This window comes from Dipodomys spectabilis, unplaced genomic scaffold (genome assembly GCF_019054845.1).
Source record: "Dipodomys spectabilis isolate Male_0828 unplaced genomic scaffold, ASM1905484v1 ptg000163l, whole genome shotgun sequence".
Lineage (NCBI taxonomy): Eukaryota > Metazoa > Chordata > Mammalia > Rodentia > Heteromyidae > Dipodomys > Dipodomys spectabilis.
The window spans coordinates 14,887,975-14,912,695 of NW_024870840.1; the positions used below are offsets into that span (position 1 = coordinate 14,887,975).

At 43.0% G+C, this 24,721-nt stretch overlaps 1 protein-coding gene across 1 annotated transcript in view; it reads right to left on the bottom strand.

The window, feature by feature from the left end:
- The window catches only part of Slc41a2 (solute carrier family 41 member 2), a 91,793-nt gene extending 73,872 nt beyond the window's left edge, over nucleotides 1-17,921 (bottom strand). Inside the window, exon 1 of the mRNA XM_042693343.1 lies at nucleotides 17,821-17,921. The gene's annotated coding sequence lies outside the window, so the exon portion shown is untranslated. The remainder of the gene's footprint in view (nucleotides 1-17,820) is intronic.
- Nucleotides 17,922-24,721: the final 6,800 nt, after the last annotated feature.

The following is a 24,721-nucleotide window of genomic DNA, read 5'->3' on the forward strand; positions in this document are numbered from 1 at the left end:
AGGAAGATTTCTTAAGTCTAGGAGTTTAAAACCAGCCTGAACTATCTCAGACACAAAAAATTCCTAACATTCAGGAGGTTGAAGTAGGAAGATGTGGGTTTGAGGACAATCTTAACAATAATGTGAGTGAGTCCAAGGCCAGACTGGGCTATTATATAATAAAACCCTGCTTTAAAAAAAAAAGAGGGCTGGAACATATTTATATGATGATTTCTTCGTTGCTTTGTATGTACCTCCTCCAGGGTATAAGCCCTGCTTTCACTGTATTTGTTGTTGATATATTTGTGGAGAGAAAGGGAAAAAACAAACTATTTAAATAGGGTTACAGGTGGACCCATTACAACAAGGAGATGTACAAGACATTTTGTCAAAAAACAAACTTTACAACTTTGGCAGGATGGGAGGTGGGAGGGGGTGGGAGGGTGGGGGAGTGGGAAGGTGGAGAGGAGAGGGGATGGTATGGAGAAACAAAGGAGGAGGCAACAACGATTGATAAGGAATGTACTCACTATTTTACCCATGTAATTGTAACCCCTCTGTATGGTATTTTCACGATAATAAAAAAATAAAAATAAACATTTTTTTTAAAAAATTAAAAAAAAAAAAAAAAAAAAAGAGGGCTGGGAATGTGGCTTAGTAGTAGAGTGCTTGCCTAGCATGCATGGGTTCAATTCCTCAGCAGCACATAAACAGAAAAAGCCAGAAGTGGAGCTGTGGCTCAAGTGGTAAACTGCTAGTTTTGAGTACAAGAAGCTGGAGGACAGTTCCTAGACCCTGAGTTCAAGCCTCAGGACTGGAAGAAAAAAAAAAAGAGTACAAAGTAATGAAGGCAATAGAGCAACTAAATTAACTGGTAGACCAACTCTATTGACTAAGAAAATGCTGACAGAATAAATGTGTGTCCAAAGAGCTATGTAGATTGCATAAACAGAGTACAATGTATCATCAACTAGATTATATCTACCCCGTATCAAAACCAGCCACCGAAGAGTGAAAAATAATTCAACTAGAAGTTTTTGTTAGAGTCATAATACAGAAGCAGTTTTTATAATATAAGAGGCAAGCAGCTGGGCTTGGTGGTGCATACCTATAATCCCAGATACTTAGGAGGCTGAGACAGGGGGATGAGAGATGCAGGCTAACCAGACTCTACTCAGAAATAAAAAATATGAAACAAAAGTGTTGATGGGTGTGGCTCAAATGAAAATACATATCCCGGAGGCCCTAGGTCTAATCCCAGGTTTTAAAAAAATCAATTACCAAGGCATCTATTTGAAACAAGATAATGAGTAATCCATAACACGTTGAATCAGAGAACTGTTTTAAAATTGGGAAACTGTTTTTTTAAACATGAAGAAAAGATACATTTACTCTATCTTAAACTTTTTTTTTTGCCGGTCATGGGTCTTGAACTGAGCCTGGACACTGTCCCTCAGCTCTTCAGCTCACTTCCAGTTTTCTGGTTAAGGTTAATTGGATATAAGAGTCTCATGGACTTTCTTGGCTTTGAACCATGATCCTCAGATCTCAGCCTCTTGAGTAGCTAGGATTACATGTGTGAGACACCAGAGCCTGGCTAATCTTAAACATTTCTTACATGTAATTTATTTTAAATAAAACTGCCAAATACTCTTTTGAACCAGACATATTTTAATTAATTAACTTCCTGCTATTTCAGAAAGCATTACTTCAGTCATAAGTACAACCTCCCAGACTGGGAAGTAGGCTCAGTGATAGAGTGTTTGCCTCACATGCATGAGGCCCTAGGTTCAATTCCTCAGTACCACATAAGCTGAAAAAAGCCTGAAGCGGTGCTGTGGCTCAAGTGGTAGAGTGCTAGCCTTGAGCTGAAGAGCTCAGGGACAGTGCCCAAGCCCAGAGTTCAGCTCCCACGACTGGCAAAAAACAAAAAAAGTACAACCTCCTCTATATACATTCACATGAAATTTTATTCAGAAATTATAACTACATAGAAACCTACTTTTCTTTCATAAAAATTGAGACACCTAGGTTTTTTTCCCTTCAGGTGCAAGGAAACTTACAGCTGCACTGAAATCCAAAGCTGTTCGTGAATTTATTTATCTAGTATTATGTTCCTATACCTTTATTTGCTCTAGTATTGATTTAATATTCCATTTCTGGTAAGCCAATACTTTTTTGTTGGTGTTTTATAAGCTGACAAAATATTGTGTAAGGAGACAAAGTTAAGAATGAAACACAAATAAATACATTTCCTTGTTTCTCTACCACTTAAAATCTAAAATAATATAGAAACTAAGTAACAACTAGTTTATCAACATTTCAAATGAGCATAAATTGTTATTTACAACTCATACAAAGGTATACTTTCATATTTCATCTTTCTAACACATTCTAGTTCAATTTTTTAAGTGCAAACTCACTTCTGGGGCCAACTTAAAACATACATTTGACTCCCCGTATAATTAAACTGAAAGTTAAAAATAAAAGCTTCCAGAAATTTAAGTGCAGAAAAGATGCCACCGCTCAAAAGAGAAAAAGTGGTGGAGGGCAAAGAAGTCAATATGCTAAACTTTCTTTTTTTTTTCTTTTTCTTGTCGGTCGTGGGCTCTGAACTCTAAACGCTGTCCTTTAGCTTTCGGCTGTAGACTAGCGCTCTACCACGTGAGCCTCAGCCCCACTTCCGGCTTTTTCTGTTTATGTGGTGCTGAGGAATGGAACCCAGAGCCTCATGAATGCAAGGCAAGCACTCTACCACTGAGCCACCTTCCCAGCCCCAAACATTTTTTTTTTTTTAAGAATTATTTGGCACATCCAAGGTTACTTTTTTCTCTACACTTTTAAGATCTACAGTGTCCCATAATGCTCATGGCTATCACATTTCAAATATTTACTCAGAACATTTTTCCTAGTCAGCCAAGAGAACTCTTCTGTATCCCCAGGGTAAAGCAACAGACACCCTCCACCTCTACCCTTGAGGCTGGCTGCAACAAATAAAGTACCTCACCTTCTACATAGGTGGTAAAACAAGCAGGGCTGGGCAGCTCCCACACTCAGTGCTCTTCCAGCAGAGGCTTCCTCTGCAGGGGAAGAAGCCAGACCTACCTTCCCCACACACTGTGCTTTCCCTACACCAGCCACAAAGGCACTGAAAGCGTGTCTACTTGCTGATTAGGTAAGCTACAGGTACACAGTGTCAGGTTACCTGATTGTATTGGCATCAGATTGAAATGATGACCTAACTTGCACTATCTTCACTCCTTTCAATCAAGTCTCTCCTCTACCCTTTGGTCAGAGCTGAGCACTTTTTTTAAATTCAATGCCAGTAGAAAAACAACACAAAATAAAAATAAAGAGCCTTTCCTTGGAGGGAGGCCAGTTCAACTCAAAGTTCAAAGTTCAAGATCAAACTATTCCAATGATACCCAATCAACTTAGCTAGCACTCGAGTTGCCTTTTCCTCCCAAGTAATTAACATGCATGCAGTGTGAAAACAGGGAAAAGGCTGGGCAATCAACAAAATCTGCTTGTCCTGGAAGTCTATTATCCAAAGAAAACCATGGTTCGTTTATGGTGCTACTGTAGTCTGGTTGTTAGACTCAGAAATGGTAGAAATGAGGTCATACTTAGAAGAATAGAGGTAAGACTTTATTAAGACATCTGCTTGGGCTAGGTAGGAACTGTATCACTAATTAGAGGCTGGCCAGTAGCTCCACAAACAAAGAGAAAGGGGCAGTTCATATAGAAAGAATCCCTATCTAAATGTTCCTATCCAGATCCTTCATGAAAATAGGAATTCAAACTTAAGAGTCTAGTCTTGACTGGTTAGTGCCTGAGCCAAGTTGTAGGCAGCTCATTGGCAACTTTCCTAACTAGGGTAAGGCAGGTTTTTTGTTTTTTCTTTTTTCAGGAGGCTGGCCTCTGCTTCTATCTGTGTTTGTAGGATGTGTTTGTAGCTAGGTCTGTTTGTTGGGGATTTTTTTGTTGTTGTTTTGTTTTTTGGTGGGTCCTGGGGCTTGAACTCTGGGCCTGGATGCTGTCCCTGAGCTCTTCAGCTCAAGGCCAGTGCTCTACCACTTGAGCCACAGCATCACTTCTGGTTTTCTGGTGGTTAATTGGAGATAAGAGTCTCATGAATTTTCCTACCCCAGCTGGCTTTGAACCATAATAATCAGATCTCAGTCTCCTGAATAGGCTAGGATTACAGGCGTGAACCACCAGCACCTGGCTTGGGTTTGTTTTTTATATTGGTTTTTTACTTCAAGGGCTGTGTGGGAGATCTGAGTCTCCTTTCTTGGTTTTTCTTTGAAAACTCCAGACAGACTAGTTAACCCCTGTAGGGCATCCATTCCAGTATCTGTACATTCTATCATTTTTGTGGTAGTCCAAGACTATTCTACCAGTATATATAATGTTAAATATGTTTTTAAAATAAAAATAAGTTTATTAGGGGCTGTGAAGGTGGCTCAGTGGTAGAGCACTTGCCTTGCATGCCTGAGGCCCTGGGTTCGATTCCTCAGCACCACATAAGCAAAAAGAAAAAAGCCGGAAGTGGCGCTGTGGCTCAAGTGGTAGAGCGCTAGCCTTGAGCTGAAGAGCTGAGGGACAGTGCCCAGGCCCAGAGTTCAGGCCCCACAACCGGACCCAAAAAAATAATAATAATAATAAAAATAAGTTTATTATATGTGTACAGCATACATTTTATACTCTGCTTTTTGAATTTTATAAACTCCCTAATCAATATTATTCTATAGTGTGTGTGTGTGTGTGTGTGTGTGTGTGTGTGTGTGTGTGTGTGTGTTTGAGTGATAATGGAATGTGAACTCAGGGCCTCCTGGTTGATAGGGAGGCATGCTACCCTATTAGCTACTTACAATTTCCTTTATTTCTAAGTTCCCAGAAACTCAATACTTTCTTCTATTTTCTTTTCTCCTCTCCCTCCACACATTCTGCATAAGAACAGCATATTTAAGGAACAACAACCTTCATTCAATAAAAACAGGCATCCGAAACACTTTTCTGGCAACCCAAAAGCTTACTACCCACTGCCCAGAGCCAATATTTCATTTTTGTCTTCTATCTATTAGATGGATGTGCAAAATAACTTCTTATCCCAGCAAACCTTAATTCAGGGCCAAAACTCTGTGCATTTCCCCCTGGCCTATCACATGAAACTCAAAACGAAAATAATCAAACAAACAAATGTCACAAGAAGCCAATTTGCCCTGTAACTACGTCGCGCGCGTGCGCGCGCGCGCGTGCGCGCGTGTGTGTGTGTGTGTGTGTGTGTGTGTGTGTGTGTGTGTGTGTGTGTCAGGGGGAGGGGGAGGTCCTCAAACTCATGGCCTGGGCTCTGTCCCTGAACTTTTTTGCTCAAGGCTAGCACTGTACCATTGAGCCACAGCTTCACTTCCAGCTTTCTGTGATTAGTCAGAGATAAGAGTCTCACAGAGTTTCCTACCTGGGCTGACTTCAAACCACAATCCTCAGATCTCAGCCTCCAGAGTAGCTAGGATTACAGGCAAGGGCCACTGGTGCCCAGCTATGTATGGAAGCTCATAATCTGAATTTAAACTCCAATTACTCTCTAGAACAAAATCCGGTTCCTTTCTCAACTCCTTGGGGAAGTATTCAAGAGGCAGTCCAGGCCCATATTTGGGTATTATTGAGTACAGAGAGAGAGAGAGAGAGGAGAGAGAGAAAAAGAGAGAGAGAGAGAGAGAATATCAAATAATGCAGTGTCTTTTTTTTTTCTTTTTTTTTGCCAGTCCTGGCACTTGAACTCAGGGTCTGGGCTCTGTTCCTGAGCTTCACTATGCTCAAGGCTAGAGTTCGACCACTTGAGCCACAATGTCACTTCCAACTTTTTCTGTTTATGTGGTACTGAGGAATCAAACCCAGGGTTTTATGCATGCTTGGCAAGCACTCTACCACTAAGCCACACTCCTAGTCCTACAGGTAGTGGGCTAGGTGTCAGAGACTCATACCTGTAGTCCTAGCTACTCAGGAGGCTGAGATCTGAGGATCAGATCAAAGCCAGCCGGGAAAGTAAAATCCATGAGACTCTTATCTCCAATAAATCACTCAAAAACCAGAAGTGGCACTGTGGCTCAAAGTGGTAGAGCATTAGCCTTGAGTGAAAGAGCTCAGGGACAGCACAGACCCTGAGTTCAACCCCAAGACTGAAAAAATAATAATAATAAACAACTTCCATACATGCCTGAGTTTATAGATTTGAGGCAGACACACTTTTTTAAATGGAGAGAAGTAACTATTTGTAACTGTACTACTCACATGGAATCTTCATGGCAAATGATGTCTACTATGTTTGAAAGTGTCATTTACTGACCTATTTCTAATATATTTGTCAGATGAGAAAGTAGGAGTTGTTAAAACAAAGAACAGCTCTGGTTGTTTCTTGTTTGTTGTTCTGTAGGACTTTGGAGGTTGAATCTAGGATCTCATGCATGCTAAGTACATGTCTGCCACTTTAATCTACATACCTCTAGTTCTTATTTAACTAGTATGTTAAAAGCAAAAAAAAAAAAGTGTAGTAGAAAGTAGTCCTAATGTTTCAAAGACTGAATATTTTCTTTAATTTGAAAATAAAACCTAAATGACAGTTTTATAATTTACAAATAAATAGGCTCTCTCACAGTAGACAGGTAATTCTGGGGCAGAGAACCAAGTCTGCTTAAGCAGAATTCATGAAGTATTAGAAAGGGAATTCTACTCTGAAATTTGTCTAGGATCATTTTGAAAGCCTACTAAGCCAGAAATGCTTCAGTTTAGAGATTTCTGACTTTTTTCAATTAAAAATTTTACCACAGAAATTCCTTTCTTTTTTCTGAGACAGAATTACAATATTTAGCTTGAGCAGACCTTGAATTAGGAACTTCACCACATATTCAATACTTTACATTTCAAGAAACAGAATTTCAAGGAGATTAAGAAATGTACCCCATTACAAATTAGTAAAATAAAGACACAAGGATTCAGTTACCTTCAGTAACTGAAGAGAGGACTGTGGTTAGAGGCAAGACTAGGCAAAAAGTGAGACAGACCTCCATCTAAACCAATAAGCCAGGTATGATATTAGATTATCTGTGATCCCAGCTATACACAGTAAACACACTAGGTAGGAGGATCTGCATCCAGACAGCCCTGGGAAAAAATTGCCAGACCTTATCTGAAAGATAAATGGCTTGGAATATGGCTCCAGTGATTGATGTTTGCTTACGAAGTACAAGGTCCTGAATTAAAAACAGGGTACAGGACTTGAATGCAGGACTTTCTGCCTACCTAGTTGATAAAAAGGCAACCATGCCTGTATCTCTGTATCAAGATCATAGTGCACAAGTGTATGTGGCTAAAGGTTCAATGATTTATCTCTGATTCATATGTGAATTCTCTCTGTGTGAACTTCTATTACTCAATTAATAAATCATCAGCTGGGTCACAATCCTACACACTTCTGATCCTAGCCAGAGGATCTCAAGTTTGAGGCAAGCCTGAACTACACAGTAAGACTCTGTCTCAAAGCTAACATTGGTGGGAGGCAGAGGCTCATGCCTTTAAGCCTAGCTACTCAGGAGGCTGAGATCTGAGAATTATAGTTTGAAGCCAGCCCAGGCAGGAAAGTCCATGAGACTCTTATCTCCAATAAACAACTAGAAAACCAGAAGTGGTGCTGTGGCTCACATGGTAGAGTGCTTGTCTTATCTCCAATTAACTACTACCCCCAAAAAAATCCAGAACTGGAGCATGGCTCAAAAGGTAGAGCACTAGCCTTAAACAAAAGAATCTCAGGGACAGTGCCCAGGCCCTGAGTCAAGCTTCAGGACCAGCACAATAAATAAATATCTTTCCAAAGACCTAAAAAGATAACTGCCTTGTTTTCAAGTGTCACATAAAACAGTGGAGAAGTACTTGCTCCCATAGTGCTCTGCTTTCTAGTGTATCACTGCACTACTGCTTGTCAAGCACTCAGATGTGTCCATAAAATATGTATTCAGAGGAGTGACTAAAATGTTGAGCAGAGCATAACAGGGAAAGTAAGATTTAGAGAGATAGGGAAAACCAAGAAGGGAGATGCAGCCCAACCAAGTGAATGGCTACCCAGAGAAAAACAGAAGAGGAAACGGAAAGATCCCAGTGGCCATTTATAGAACCTGGCAACAAGTGGTCATGTGGGAAGACATACCTGGAAGTCCTCTATCTATACCTGGAAAGGTCTTATTTGTTCAACTAGGCCAGCTGTCCTAAACACTTTTATTTGTTTAATGCAGAGCAACACTTGGCTTCCATCAAGCTCTGTGTGAAATCCCAGTATCCAAAACTGCTCTGTTGGAGCCTTGCTTCCCATCTATGAGTCACCATCTCATCCAATTGGGAACACTAAAGCCATGCTCAGAATTGGAAACCCTTGGATTAGAAAGAGGTAGCAAGGAACTGACACCAAAGTGGTGAAAGCATTTGCCTCTGGGGACTGAGATGTTCTAGGTGGGGACAGGGAAGCATAAGGAAGGACATTGTATCTCTTCAGACAGGCTGCATGTTTTGATGCAGAACATTTTTGAATCTGAATTACACTGCATTGAAAACAAATGGTTTGGTATATGAGCCTTCCCATGTTTAGAATTACTTCTTTTAGATAAATTTATACAAGTTAACAGTTTCAATTTAGTTCTGTGGTGCACTGCTTAAAATAGGCTTCCTAGGGACACAGAAATATAAAATTCAGTGAGTATTTTTAAAGTCATCTTACATTAGCAACATTTGATTCCAGCATTCTAGTTACACACACACACACGCACACACACACACACACACACACACACACACACACACACACACACATTTACTAAAAAGCTAACAAAATTTCCACCTCAAAAACACACTAAGGGAAATCTGGATCCAACTGAAACCTCTCTACCTTTCATGAATTCTCTGTAAGTTCTCTCTCCACTTATCAGAACTGTGTACTTGAAGATTTTTTTCCTACATGGCTGGATTCCACAATGTAATTCTGTGAAGTCATAGGACTGTGACAGAAGAAACATTCTGGCAACAAACTTTTAGATTCTTATTTGTAAACACAAGGGACATAGGGCATTCTATTTTTAAGAGCAACAATCCAATTTCTGTGAACTCTCGTGATGGATACATTTTCAACAGCATCTTTCTAGCACTGTCTCTGATGAGTACTCAGAGAATGCCTGTATGTTCAATCAAATATCAGTGAAGGCTAGGTTGCCCACTCCTGTGAATAAACATGCCCTTTCCAAGACATCTGGAAAGTTTACTGTTTTTTTTCTTATCTCTATTTCCAATTTAATATAACATCAAAGTACCTTTTGTTAAATAATCTTCTGAATATGTGAATGTCATCCATCACTAACATGATTTCAACTGAGAAAAAATTAGAATAAACACTTCCTTAGCTGAGCATGATGGCTCACCCTTGTAATCCCATGTACTCAGATGGTGGAGATTGGGAGAATCACAGTTCAAGTCAGCCCATGAAAAAAGGTTCATCAACAAAAGCTGAGCATGATGCCACCCATCTGTTATGACAGCTCTTCAGGCAGGATAAAAGGCTGGCCTAGGCATAAACAAGACCTTGTCTGAAAATTACGAAAGTAAAAATGGCTTAGGTGGTAGAGAGTATTTGTCTAGCAAGCACGAGGCCCTGATTTCAAACCCCAATATCACCAAAAAGAAAAAGAAAAAAACATTTTCTTTGTCCAAAAGCAAGTCTTACTAGTAACAACAAAGACATGCTTCTTCTACTCATGGTATGTAGTCAGGCTCCATTAGCAAAAACTTGCTTAGTTTCTATGGTGTACCAGGTAGTTCATCTGTTTGCCAGATTCAACATGAAAAGACAGAGAAAGATCCTTCCTCAGACAGCTCTGTCTTGCTACAAAGGCAAACAAGGAACCTTTTACAAACTGGGAGATTCTAATAACAAAAAACAATGGAAAGACTGGAGTAGATTGGAAGCAGAGTTTGAAATACCTGTAACGCTTAGCCAAGGAGTTTGAACTTTATATTTGAGTTGAAAGGAAAGGCACCCAAAGAGACTTTCAGAAAATATAAATCTAATAGGCTGTGATTAAATGCAATGGCATCTCATTCTTCTAAGATAAATTCAAATTCTTTAATAACGTTAGCTAAACGCTGCATAAACAACTGTACTTTCACTCACAATCTAATACCTTTGTATTGTGACATGCTCTTTGTTCCCCCTTTGTGCTGGGGACTGAACCAGAGTCTTGTGAGTACTAGATTAAAGGCTCTGCCATGGAGTTACATCTCCAGAATTTATGACACACTCTTATTCCTGTTTTACTTCTTTTTTAAAGCATGCTGGTCACATAAACCACTAAAGTAATTTCATTATCTACTAATAGGCAATTTGAAAAGTACCATTTTAATGTACCATACTCTTAGTTCCAGGCTTGTTAGTGGTTTTTATTATTGTTTGCTCATTTTTTTTTTAGAGACAGGATCTCACTATGTATCCCAGGCTGGCCTTGAACTTTCAAACATCCTACCTCAGCCTCATAAGTGTGAGATTACAGGCTTATGCTACCACATCTAGGTTCTCTTTTTTTTTTGGGGGGGGGGGGGGTCCAGTCGTGGGGCCTGAACTCTGGGCTTGGGCGCTGTCCCTCAGCTCTTCAGCTCAAGGCTAGCGCTCTACCACTTGAGCCACAGCACCACTTCTGGCTTTTTTCTTTTTGCTTATGTGGTACTGAGGAATCGAACCCAGGGCCTCAGGCATGCAAGGCAAGCACTCTACCACTGAGCCACCTTCCCAGCCCTCTAGGTTCTCTTAAAGCACTTGTCCATCCTTTCCCCAATACCTTTGATTGTAATCACAATCTGAGATCCTGAACACTATTTTTTCCTGGCCTTCTTGTTTTTTTTAATACTTTTTTATTGTAAAAATAGTGTATAGAGGGGTTACAGTTACATGAGTAGGTAATGAGTACATTTCCAATCAAGCACTGTTACCTCCTCTTTCCTGGCCTTCTTTTTTTTGAGGGGAGGGGTCCGGTCGTGGGGCCTGAACTCTGGGCCTGGGCGCTGTCCCTCAGCTCTTCAGCCCAAGGTTAGCACTCTACCACTTGAGCCACAGCGCCACTTCCAACTTTTTTCTTTTTGTTTATGTGGTGCTGAGGAATCAAACCTAGAGCCTCAGGCATGCAAGGCAAGCACTCTACCACTGAGCCACCTTCCCAGCCCCTCTTTCCTGGCCTTCTAAGCTAGTGCTCCTTCCTTGGTGGCCCCAAAGTCCTCTGTACTTCTACAACTGTCTTTTTAGGCTATCCATGCCCAGGAAGCAAAGGGTCCATTTGCCTCGTTACTGAATCTTGAGAGCCTAGCCTGGTGCCTGTTACACATTAGACATTAAATAAATATTTGAAGAATAAAACAAGTAAGGAAATGGACTTGAATAATCTATGTACCTAACTGCAGTGAAAGGATCGCCCACTTGCAAATGTTTAAGAAGTCTAGCTATTTCCACGGAAAATATATGGTCAGTTCCATTTATAAATGGTGATTAAATTCTGAGGCCAGGTACAAAACTCTACTACCCACACACACACACTTAATTTGGGAAACAAGGGCTGCTTATCCCTCTGCTATGGCAAAGTGCTTTTCACACTTTAAGTGGGAAAAAGAGAATGAACGGAACATTTCTTTTTTTCTATCCCCTCCAGCAGGATAACATCCACCACACAGGCCAAATACAGCCCATGAAATTATCTGGTCTCGCCCTACCTAGGCAACCACAGGCAAGACCCAAAATTCAATAATCAGGAGCTTTTATCAAAGTGAATTTCAGTAAATTTAGGTCCTGAAATAATGTTATAATAGCCAAATAATCCTTGGCACAGAAATGGTTCCCACCCTATCCTACAGGAAATTAACTACTTGCTAAGACAGTGACAATAGTCATTATTACAGATAGCTATACCAGAGCCCACTAGGTCTCTTCATGCTCTAAGGAAGAGAAAGGTTTCCTTTCCTGCAACTCCAACCAGATAAGCTCCTCAGGACAGGCCTTTCCTTCCTGCACTGTTTCATGCTACAGTTATGACTCTAACCTAAGTTCCCCAATCCTGATTTAGAATACTGTTCATTGTAATGTTATTTATTATAATAGTATCCTAAATCTCATTTGACTTCTAGAATCTGATTTCAATGTTTTTTCAGTTTTTCCTTGGTCCTGGGGTTAGGAACTCTGGGCCTGGGTGCTGTCCTTGAGCTTTTTTACTCAAAGCTAGTGCTCTACCATTTGAGACACAGCTCCACTTCTGCTTTTTGTGATTTAAAAAAAGTCTGAAGAGTCTCAGGGACTTTCCAGCTTGGGTTAACTTCTAACCTAGATCCTCAGATCTCAGCCTCTTGGATAGGTAGCATTACAGATGTGAGCCACTGGTACCTGGATGATTTCGATTTTTTTAGATGGGATCTAGCTCTGTTGTGCAGGCTAGTCTTGAACTACATCAGCCTCCCAAGTAATTGGAATTTTAGGTGAGGGCTACCACCCTTGATCTCAGTTTTGAAGGGGGATAATGAGCACACTGGTGAAAGCTTGAACAGGAACTACACTAATCCCAGCCTTATTTCTACAAAAGTTGGGAAGAAGGAGCAAGCTGTGGCCAGAGAGAAGAAAAATGGAACAGAAGAAAGGTTTCTTCTACTTTTCATACTTACACCTTTTTCCTAGAGAAAAAAAAATGTCTTAGTTGAACCTATCCAATATCTTTATTCCTGCTTTTCTTTCTTCTTTTAGTTGTACTGGAGACTGAACTCAGTGCTCCATATTTGAGTGCCCTGCCACTTGAGCTATGTCCCTAGTTACTGCTTTTAGTTGTTTCTCTCTCTCTGTCTCTCTCTGTCTCTCTGTCTGTCTCTGGGTCTCTGTCTGTCTGTCTGTCTCTCTGTCTCTATGTCTGTCTGTCTTTCTGTCTGTCTGTCTCTCTCTATGTCTCTGTCTGTCTCTCTCTCTCTCTGTATAGTCTTATGCTTTGCCTCAGCTAGCCTCAGTGATCATCCTACCTCCCCTACCCAAGTAGTTAGGATTATAGGTGCACAGCACCAAACCAACCATTCTTGCTTTTCTATCTTCCAGATACCTCACACTGTCCAAAGACCTCCATTTTCAACACCTACACCTTTTGAAATACAGGTTTGCCCACATCTTTAAAACAAAGTTTGATACCATACATATGCCTCTTCTATTTCCCCTTCAGTAAAAAGACCCACTTCCTTAGCTGATAAGGAAGAAAGTAACCTAATTAAATCCATTCACATTAAAATAGAGTAAGTAACTAACAATTCTATTTTCACATATATATAAACGTACATATATGTGTATATATTTTTATATATGTTGTATGTATATATACATATACATATATGTGGAAAGCTACATATTTTTAAGCTAAGCAAACCTAACTGCAGTAATTTCAGAGAGAGGATGAGGTGTCCCTAGAACCCCAAAATAAGGAGACACATCAGTCAGCTCTGGTCATCGACTAGGGATCGTGTCCCCAAACTATTCCCAGTTTTTACTGCCCCTTTCTTTTGACTTTCTAAAGTGTTACTAAAAGCTTCAGGAGGGCTGGGAAGGTGGCTCAGTGATAGAGTGCTTGCCTTGCATTCATGAGGCCCTGGGTTCAATGCCTCAGCACCACATAAGCAGAAAAAGCCGGAAGTGGTGCTCTGACTCAAGTGGTCGAGCACTAGCCTTGAGCTGAAAAGCTGAGGGACAGTGCCCAGGCCCAGAGTTCAGGCCCCACAACCAACAAAAAAATAAATTAATTAATTAAAAATTAAAAGCTTCAGGATAGCCCATTTTGCCAATATCTTCCGCTACTCACGAGGCTGGAATCTAAGGATCAAAGTTCAAAGCTAAACCAAACAGACAAATATGCCACATGAGAATGTTATTGCCAATGAACCAGCAAGAAGCTGTAAGTAGAGGTATGGCTCAAGTGGTAGACCACCAGCTAAAAGCAAAAAAGCCAAGAGAGAAGTGTGGGGCCTTGAGTTAAAACCCCAGTACTTACTTACACACACACACACACACACACACACACACACACACACACACACACACACAATGAGCCATTAGTACTAGACTTTCACTTCACACTTTTCAGTTGAATAGCTATTATTTCCATTTGAAAATCTTTATTTTCTATAAAGTTTCTGGCATTTAGCACTTTTTTTTTTTTTTTTTTTGGGTCTGGTCGTGGGCCTGGGCGCTGTCCCTCAGCTCTTCAGCTCAAGGCTAGCGCTCTACCACTTGAGCCCCAGCATCACTTCCAGCTTTTTTCTTTTTGCTTATGTGGTGCTGAGGAATCGAACCCAGGGCCTCAGGTATGCAAGGCAAGCGCTCCACAACTGAGCCACCTTCCCAGCCCCAAGCATTTAGCACTTTTAAACACTGACCAATTTTAGTCATGCCCATGTGTGCACGTCCTTGTAAAATTGAGTTTTAGCAAAGAATGCCGTCAAAACCAATTTAGCCTGGTCATCACACCAGGCTCTGCCTCCTCCACCATTCCTAAGATGATGTCTGATGACCTTGGCCCATTTCCAGCAAGAATCCTGTTATGTTGACTTGGACAGAATTCCCTTAACCTCTAGTGTTTCCTCTAGTATATTTCTATCCAACAACCTCATACTTTTCTTGGCCATAATTAACTACTCTCTCATGTAGTATTTAGAGTTCAGTCAAATCTCTCCCCCAAATGCCAAATCCTATTGCTCGGTTCCTGTACTACTCTGATGGTCCTGAATAAAGTCTTCCTAGACATGCCTTAAAAAGTATTATTAAGGGGCTGGGAAGGTGGCTCAGTGGTAGAGCGCTTGCCTTGCATGCTTGAGGCCCTGGGTTCGATTCCTCAGCACCACATAAGCAAAAAGAAAAAAGCCGGAAGTGGCGCTGTGGCTCAAGTTGTAGAGTGCTAGCCTTGAGCTGAAGAGCTGAGGGACAGCACCCAGGCCCAGAGTTCAGGCCCCACGACTGGACCCAAAAAAAAAAAAAAAGTATTATTAAATCTTTTCTTTATTTTTCTTTTTCCTTTTTTTTTTTTTTTTGGCAGGGGGTGAGACAGGGTCTGGCTTTGAAGCCCAGGCTCACCTCAAGTTTCTGGTCCTTCTGCCTTAGCTTCCAGAATACTGAGATTACCAGCACATACCATTATGCCTGGCTTCAGTTTGTTTCTTTAGTGACATTTATATTAAACCAGAGGGGGAAAAAGAGCTTGAATTCCAAGGAGAAAGTGTCATGGTTTTTAAAATAATATTTGCTGTGAAAGATCAGAGGCTGAATTTGTGTGCACTCAGAAAGTAAAACTGCAATAAGCATCTCAACGTTCATTCAGCTATAAATGGCTTAACATTAGCACCATCAAAACTATTTACCACCTACATATAAATATAATTGTAATAAAAACCATATAAACAAGAGAAAATAAGATCTTCAACTGCCCTGAGAAGATAAATGTAGGACATTTTAATCGATAACTTATGCTTGCCAATTCATTATTAGTTTAGCTAGTCACTAATGTAAATTATTTGTAATTGAAGTGATTAGCACTGAATATATGAAAAAGGCAACTATGAATGGGCTCTCTTGACTCTGGTCAGGGCCACATCTTCTGTAGCTTTTCTCAAGATGCTGGAATAGGGGAGGGAAAGATGGCTCAGTGGTAGAGTGCTTGTCTTGCATGCCTGAGGCCCTGGGTTCGATTCCTCAGCACCACATAAGCAAAAAGAAAAAAGCCGGAAGTGGCGCTGTGGCTCAAGTGGTAGAGTGCTAGCCTTGAGCTGAAGAGCTGAGGGACAGCGCCCAGGCCCAGAGTTCAGGCCCCATGACCAGACCCCCCCCCCAAAAAAAATGCCAGAATATAGAAAGGGCCGATACAATGCCCGAAAGTTAACAGGTAGGTATTCTGAAAAACTTAAATAGCACCCAACTTTTACCCAAGAACCTATATAAGCATTCCAGTTTTTTGGTACATTTGTTGGTTTTATTTTTAGTCTGTGCCAGTCCTCAAAATTAAATATTTTTCTCTATATGGACACAATATAACTCAAAAGTAAAAAGTCATACAACCCAGCCAGCTTGTTGGCATATACCTATAATGTCACCACTGAAGAAGCTGAGGCAGAATGCTTGCAAATTCAAGATCGGACCCGACTACATATGCTGATTCAAAAATAACCAATAAATAAATAAGGTAATAGAAGTATGGGAAAATGATTTGAATATTTTTCAGCATACATAAATGGCCACGAAGCTTATTAAAAGACACTCAATTCCATCCTTAGAGAAATGAAAACTGAAACTACAAAGAGGTAACAGTTGTACCTACTACTAAAATGGCTACAAAATAACACAGATTAGTACTGAGTTCAAATCCCAGTACAAGAAAGGAAGGAAGAGAAAGAGGGAAGAAGGGGGAAGAGGGGAGGAGGAGAAGGGGAGGAGAGAAGCTTGAGAAGAGAAGAAAGAGAGGGAGGGAGAGAGGGAAGAAGGGGGAGGGAAAGGAAAATAAGAGAAGGGGAAGGGAAGAGAATGCGAGACGGGAGGAAAGAAAGAGGAAGGGGGAAGGAGAGGGAGTGGAAAAGTGGAGGAAAATTAAACCCTCTTTCACAGCTTGGTGGGATGTACAATGGTGCACCTGCTTTGGAAAAGTCTAGACGTTTTTCAAAAAGTCAAACTTCACAGCGGTCTTATATCCAATGGCCAAGAAGTGAAAAACAATCCAGTGCCTATGAATGAATGGAAGGACAGACAGACACATCGTGCTGCCGTGGTACCCACATGTCATTGAGTTGCACTAAAATAAAGTACTGATTCGACATTGAATGAAGCCTGAAAATATTCAGCTTCGTGAAAGAAGTCAGCGACTTCTATATACAGGATTCCCTGTATATAAAACGTGCACAGTAGGCAAACTCAGAGAAGCCGAAAGCAGTGGTTGCCAGGGGGTGGGGGTCAGGGGACAGGAGCAGGGACCAGTAACGGGAACAGGCTTTCGTTTCCTGGCGATGAAAATGCTCCGGGTGGCGGTGATAGTTGCAAAACTTCATGAATAAACTAAAAGCCACACTTGGGAGGGTGCCTAATTAAAAAAAAAAAAAAACCATGTGCAAAGAGATGCCCTGGGTGCGATCCACACATAAACGGAATGTCTAGGTAACCCCTGAGACGCTACGCCGTGGCCACCTCCATCCGGAAACCAACCCTGGGCGGTTTGGAGGTTCAGACTGCACATCCCACAAAGCCAAGGATGGCAGCCCACGGTGGCGGTGGCCGGGCAATGCGGACGCCCCGAGCAGGAATCCGGGGTGGCCGAGCCTGTCCCGCCTGGTCCGCATCCGAGCTCACCTTCCACCCATCACCCGGCCACGGCGCGAGGCGTGGCCAAGCTCCATCGCACCCGCTCGGTCCAGGCTCGGGGGCGGCGGGTCCGCGGCGGCTGGCGTGGGTCCCGGCGTGAGGCCGCCCGCGCTGGGCCGGCGCTGCGCCCCCGCCCCGGGCCTGGGGACTCGGGCGAACCCCATCCACCACGCGGACGACCCCGCGACCTCCCCGCCCACCCCCCACCCCTCGCCTCCCGCGCCCGGCGCTCCCCGCCTCACCCTCTCCTTCCCCCCCGCCCTCCCCGCCCGAGACCTGGGATGCGCCGGCACCCCGCGCCGCGGCCGCAGCCCACACTTTCCCTCAGCGACCACTTGCCCGGAAGGAGCGCGGGCGGCGGCCCGGGGTGAGGGAGGACCGAAAGGGCTGGGAGGGGCATTCACCTAGTCTCCGCACCCTGCGGCGGGACTGGCGGCCGCTCCAGCCGGGGACTGCGTCCGGCTCGGGCGCCTCCTCGCTGCAGCCGCCCTGAGCTGACAGCCGGCCGGCGCCTCAGGCCGCTCGCCCGGGTCCCGCCCCGCCCCGCCCCCCAGCGCACGCGCCCCGCCCCTTTCGCGCACGCGCTCAGCCCCGCCCCCGCGCGCAGGCGCACACGAGGGAGTTCCTCGCTACCGCGGTGAGCCAGCACTGATGATGTGGCTGGCCCCGCGGCGACCCGGGTCCCCGGTGCCGCCCCGCGGGGACCCGAGGCCGCGCCCGGGCAGATGTCTCTGCCGGGAACTGGCGGGTTGGCCAGGGGCGGCACCGCGCTGCCCAGGAGAGGAGGATTGGGGCCTTCTCGGGGAGCCCTGATGCGCACCCACCCACCCAGCCCATCCGCCTCGCCCGTTCCAGCATCCGAGCCCGGTTCTCCGTGACTCACGGTTCTGCTGCGAGGCCGAGGGGCCCCTACCTCGCAGGGGTTCGGGTTTCCCGTAGACTGTCATTAAAACCCAGACGCTTGTGACTCCGGGCGTGCTCTTCCGCCTGGCTGCGTGGAGCGTGGTCTGTGCACGTGCTGAAATCCCCGACCGAAACGGATGAGAGTTAGGTCATCCCCTGGCGCCCTCCGGGTGGGAAGATAGGGGTGGGATCAGCCGGGCCCCCGAGGTGGCCTGAAGGCCAAAGCCTTTAGATTTGCCCACGCTTGCTTTTTTTTTTTTTTTTTTAATCTAGGTAAAAATGACCTAACGTTTGTCCTGTGAAACCGAGGGCTCATTTAATTACTATTTATTGAGCATTTAGATGTGATTCACAACCATTTATTGAGCTCCCTGTGTGTTATTTGAGAAATGGGATACGCCCCTGGTTAGTCCAGCGAACAAAACAAAAGTGTTAGTCCTCAGGCCCTTAACTCTGAGAAACTCACGTTTAAAATCACACTGCTGGAGGGCCTGGATATTGCAAGCTTGTCATCAAATTCCTAGGGAGGCTGAGGCTGGAGGACCGTGATCTGGAGGCCAGCCTGGGATACACAGCAAAACCATATCTTTAAAGGATAATAACATAAATTACACTTCTGACTATATACACTCTTTGCCTGACATCAGAGCTTCCACCGATTCTAAGTTACACCAGTGGCTTAGTTGCGGCTTTTTGCGTGGTGAAGGACAGCAGCATATGTTTAAACTCCAACTTGTTGCCTTCTGTTTACCACGAGTCTTCGAGCTTTCACCTTCTGGATAAGTGGAGCTTTTGGAGTGATATGCATGTGTGTGTGCCCCTTCTGGGGCTTGAACTCTGGGCCTGGGTGCCCTCTCTGAGCTTTTGTGCCCAAGGCCAGTGCTCTACCATTTGAGTCACAGGCCCACTTCTGGCTTTTTGGTGATTAATTGGAAATAAGAGTCTCCCCGGGCTGGGAATGTAGCTTAATGGTAGAGTGCTTGCCTAGCATACATGAAGCCCTGGGTTCCGTTCCTCACAAATACTACATAAACAGAAAAGGCTGGAAGTGGCACTATGGCTCAAGCTAACCTTGAGCAAAAGCAGCTCAGGGACAGTGCTCAAGTCCTGAGTTCAGGCCCCTAGAAAAAAAACAAAAACAAAAAAAACTCTCAGACTTTCCTGCCCAGGCTGGCTTAGATCCATGATCCTCAGATCTCACCCTCCTCAGTAGTTAGGATTACAAGCAAGAGCCACCCACACTTGGCCACAGTAATATTTTTTTAATAATAGCATAGTCTGTTTGTTCGTTTTGACTATTTGGGGCAGTATTTAGAACTGAACTCTGTCTTTCTCTTACACCTTAGTCATTTCCTCAGTCTGTCTGCTTTTAGGTTATTTACCAGAGAGGTCTTTTCCCTTCCACATAATCCTCCTACGTCTGTCTCTGGAGTAGCTAGCACCACAGGCTGGCACTACTGCACCACTATATCAGGATTGCTTTTGAGGTAGGGTCTTCTGCTTTTGCCATACCTGACCTAGAGTTAGAATCCTCCTTTACTGTCCAAGTAGCTGGTGTTATAGGTATGAACCACTATGCCTGACCACTGTTGTTTTACAGAATACTTTTTAAAAGATTTTAAAACACCTTCAGGAATGAAAGCATTGTTTGGGACATGTTCCTGGGCTAGGCCACCCAGCTGGCTAAAAATCAAAATGGAGTAAATCATACTAAAATTTTATGACATCAAGCCGAAACAAATTTGTTCATTTACTCCCACCAGAAATGGGTTAGTTTCAATTGTCATGATTATAAAGTAACTTCTGTCTTAGTCCTTAAAACAACTTGATGTTGATTGAGCTATTATTTTTATATTTTTCAATCTCCCTGTCTAGCTTGCAAGGCAAGTCATTTTGAAACAAGCTTTTAGTTCCTTATTTCTATAAGAGACTGTCTATAAGAGAATGTCTATAAGACAACCCTTTTATGTCTATAAGAGAATGCTCCTCTGAGGGACTCATTCAAACACTCATTCTGTTTTGTGAAGTATTGGCCAATACTTCACAATAAAAAAGTAAAGCCTGTTAAAATTGATGTAATTTTGCCCTTTGACATAGGGAAGCAATGTTCACTGCATTTCCAGATAATCTTTGTTTTTTACTATTGTTTTGAATTACACATAACTAGAAAGTAATTAGTAATTCAATAGATAAGCATCCCTCCCGGAGCCATGTAGTCTTTCAGGATTTCTTTTTTTTTTGGGTCCGGTCGTGGGGCCTGAACTCTGGGCCTGGGCACTGTCCCTCAGCTCTTCAGCTCAAGGCTAGCGCTCTACCACTTGAGCCACAGCGCCACTTCCGGCTTTTTTTCTTTTTGCTTATGTGGTGCTGAGGAATCGAACCCAGGGCCTCGAGCATGCAAGGCAAGCGCTCTACCACTGAGCTACCTTCCCAGCCCGTCTTTCAGGATTTCTATACAAAGCACACACAGGGTAAGTAAACCTCTGTGGGTTTCTACCATTTTTTTTCTGACATTGCTGATAGTTCCAACTGCCTTTCATTTCAATAAATCTAGATGTAACAACTTTCTACTTTATACCTCATGTATGTATTTCTGAGATAGGTTGAGCTTAAAGTGGGAACTCAAACTTAAAGTGGGAACTTCAGCCCTGAAAAATAACTCAAGTTGGAATCAAGTAAAGGAAGATCCTCCTCTGAACACTTCAGTCCTGATATGTGTAGGAGACAACAATCACATCACAACTCCATCTTCTGCTTGTCAGCTGTCAATTTCAAATATGAAACAAGTGGCATAGAACTGAGGATTACTACACATTGTCATTGTGGTGATTGAGGGGGGAAAATGCCTGGGAAGTATGAATGCTTGTAACAAAGAGACCTGTGTGCTCTGGGATGAGAAAGATCTCCTTGAGGAAGTGACATTTAATCTGAGCCTCGATGAACAAGGGGTTGGACAAGCAACAAAAGAAGGGGGAGTACCTTGGCTTCAGAAACTAGTTCCAAGGCCTTTTGGAAGAGAGGGTTTCTGCCTGTCAAGGCCTTGGGTAAAAGCCATTGAGGTTAGGCTGAATGGCTAGCTCTGAAAGGGATAAGGGACAAGGGACAGGATGATCCTGGGAGGGAGGGGGAGGAGGTGGTTCATACTGAGGACTTTTTGAACTTACTTTTAAAGACAAGAAGAAGCCACTGAAAAGTTGGTGAGGACTCAGCACAATCACTGTCACACTTGTAGGGGATAATTGTTTGTAATGTAGAAAATGGATGAAGAAGAGGAGGGGAGCTGGGAAGGTGGCTCAGTGGTAGAGTGCTTGCCTTGCATGCATGAGGCCCTGAGTTCGATTCCTCAGCACCACATAAGCAGAAAAAGCCAGAAGTGGTGCTGTGGCTCAAGTTGTAGAGGGCTAGCCTTGAGCTAAAGAGCTGAAGGACAGCGTTCAGGCCCTATGACCAACAAAAAAAAAAGAAAAGAAAGAAAGAAAATGGATGAGGAGGGCCCAGCAGGGGTATATGATGACCATTTTGCAGGTGATGGAGATGAGATGCTGGTCATAGATGGAACAGCAATAGAGAGCTTGAATGTGTGTGAATGGTAAAGGGAAAACTGTGTCAGAATGACTCCTGAGTGTCTCACTTCAGTGTATGCCACTCTCTGACTTTGAAGGGAATTAAGATAATATTTATTTTGAGCCAAATATGATTGGCCCATAGCTTAGGGAACAGAGATTCAAGTTACCCTTATTGACATGTTGCACCATGGGTAAAAGTCAAATGAACTTTTATACTCACAGAGTAGAAGTCATAAATCAATACATTTACCAGTGGCATTTGTGGGGACATCAGATATGCAGGCTCTAGCGAGGTGCAGAAATTTTTCTGAAATGGTATTCTTGGCTTGGTGGAAGCAAGAGGTCTGGTAAACTTAGAGATACATTCTGAGAACCTTCCCAGGAAAATGTGAGGTCAGTTACAAAGGCTAAGGTAATTGAGTATTAAATGGCCTTAAATAGCCCATGATAATTTTGGCCTCTGACCTACCACATTCCATCTCTCCACAATCAAAGTGTTCAACACAGCCAAGGTCAAGTAGCCTGCAGATTCTTCAATACTGATGAAACTTTGTCAGAGAACCTCATTTCACAAGGAAGAGGTCAGAAGGGGCCAATTTTGAGTTTATTATGTGTGTGCCAGTACTGGAGCTTGAACTCAGGGCCTGGTCATTACCCCTTAGCTCTTTTACTCAAAGCTAGCATTCTACCACTTGAGTTACACCTGCACTTCTGGCTTTTTGGTGGTTAACTGGAGATAAGAGTCTCATGAACTTTTCTGCCAGGGCGGATTTCGAGCTTCAGTCCTTAGATCTCAGCCTCCTGATTAGCTAGGATTACACATGAGAGCCCCAGGTGCCCAGCTGGGGTTGCTTTCGATATACTGCATTCAATGTCATTCAAATAGAATTCTGTGTGTGTGTGTTGTGTGTGTGTGTGTGTGTGTGTGTGTGTGTGTGTGTGTGTGCTGGCTCTGGTTCTTAAAATCAGGGTTGGAGCTGGGCACTGTCCCTGAACTTTTTTGCTCAAGGCTAGTATTTTATCACTTAAGACACAACTTTTTTTTTTCTTGGTGGCTATTTGGAGCTTACAGACTTTCCTGTCTGGGCTGGCTTTGAACTTTGATCATCCAATCTCAGCCTCCTGATTAGGTAGGATTACAGATATGAGCCATCGCTACTTGCTCTGACTATATGTATGTATAGAACATAAATATGGGAATAAAAGTAAACATTTAGATTAAGATTATATGTTGTGTGTGTGTGTGTGTGTGTGTGTGTGTGTGTGTGTGTGTGTGTGTATTTTGCTGGGAATCAAACCGAGAGTCTCATGTATGCTAGGCATACTCTCTGTTACTGAGTTAGCTATGCCTTTAGCTAAGAGATTTAGACTGAGATAAAATCAAAACTAAATTTTATGAGAACAAGTAATAAGAGAATAAAAGTAACAATACTTATTTGTAAGGACATAAGCTCTCATCTTCTTTTTTTTTTTTTTTTGTCAGTAGTGGGTCTTGAACTCTGGGCCTGGGCATTGTCTCTCAGCTCTTCAGCTCAAGGTTAAGCGTTCTACCACTTGAGACACAGTGCCATTTCCAGTTTTCTGGTGGTTAATTGGAGATAAGTGTCTCATGGACTTTCTTGCCCGGGCTGACTTTGAACCATGATCCTCAGATCTTAGCCTCCTGAGTATCCAGGATTTCAGGCATGAGCCACCAGTACCCAGCTTCTCTGAGCTTTAAGAGTACTATTTCCTGTGTGATATACTTTACAAAGATTACTTAATCATTACACACTATGAAGATGGTATTAAAACTCCAGTTTTCATATGCAGGAACCAAGAGTCAAATTTCAGCCAGCCATGGTGAACTTCTGTAATATCAGCACTCAAGAGACAAAGAGAGGGGCTGGGAAGGTGGCTCAGTGGTAGAGCGCTTGCCTTGCATGCCTGAGGCCCTGGATTCGATTCCTCAGCACCACATAAGAAAAAAGAAAAAAGCCGGAAGTGGCATTGTGGCTCAAGTGGTAGAGCGCTAGCCTTGAGCTGAAGAGCTGAGGGACAGTGCCCAGGTCCAGAGTTCAGGCCCCACAACTGGACCCTCCTCCCCCCAAAAAAAGAGACAAAGAGAGAAGAGTGTAAGTTCAAAGCCAGCCTGAGCCTTGAACAGAGACATACAAAAAGTCAAATACCCAAGCCTCCCCTCAGACCAGTAAATAAGGATCTTTGTGAATGCTTCTGGTATTCACTGAGGCTCATACACCACGGTATAAACTACTTAAAAGTAAATAAAATCTCCTAATGTGCTCCCCTTTCAAGCATTAAAAAAAGCTATCATTCAGAAGACATACAGGCCTGAGGACAAATGTTCTACATATATCCTAGTTTCTGTCCCCACCCCCACCATCAGTATCCTTCCTGAAAGCATCTAGAACATTTATTTGTACATTCAGGAAGTAACTCCTGTGTGCCAAATATATGTCATCATTCATTTGCTTACAAATACTTATTGAGCACTTAATTGTTATTCTCCCAGTCTCTGTTCTGGCAATACAGTAGAGATCAAAATAAACATCTGCCTTGCAGAATCCTGTTGAAGTGAGGAAAGACAATAAGCAAGTAAAAAGTATTGTATAGCCATATGGTGATAACTACTACAGAAAGAAATAAAGCAGAGTTAGGGAGGTGGAGAGTTTGTGGGGCAGGAGTAGGGAGACTGAGAAGTCTGTTTTATTTGGAGTAATCTAAGGACACTGAGTTTGAGCAGAAGGAGCAAGAGAGCAGTGGAAAGAATACAACGAACACCAAGGTCCTAAGACAGAAGTCTTTGTATTCTGTTCTGGAAACTGAAAATAGGCTT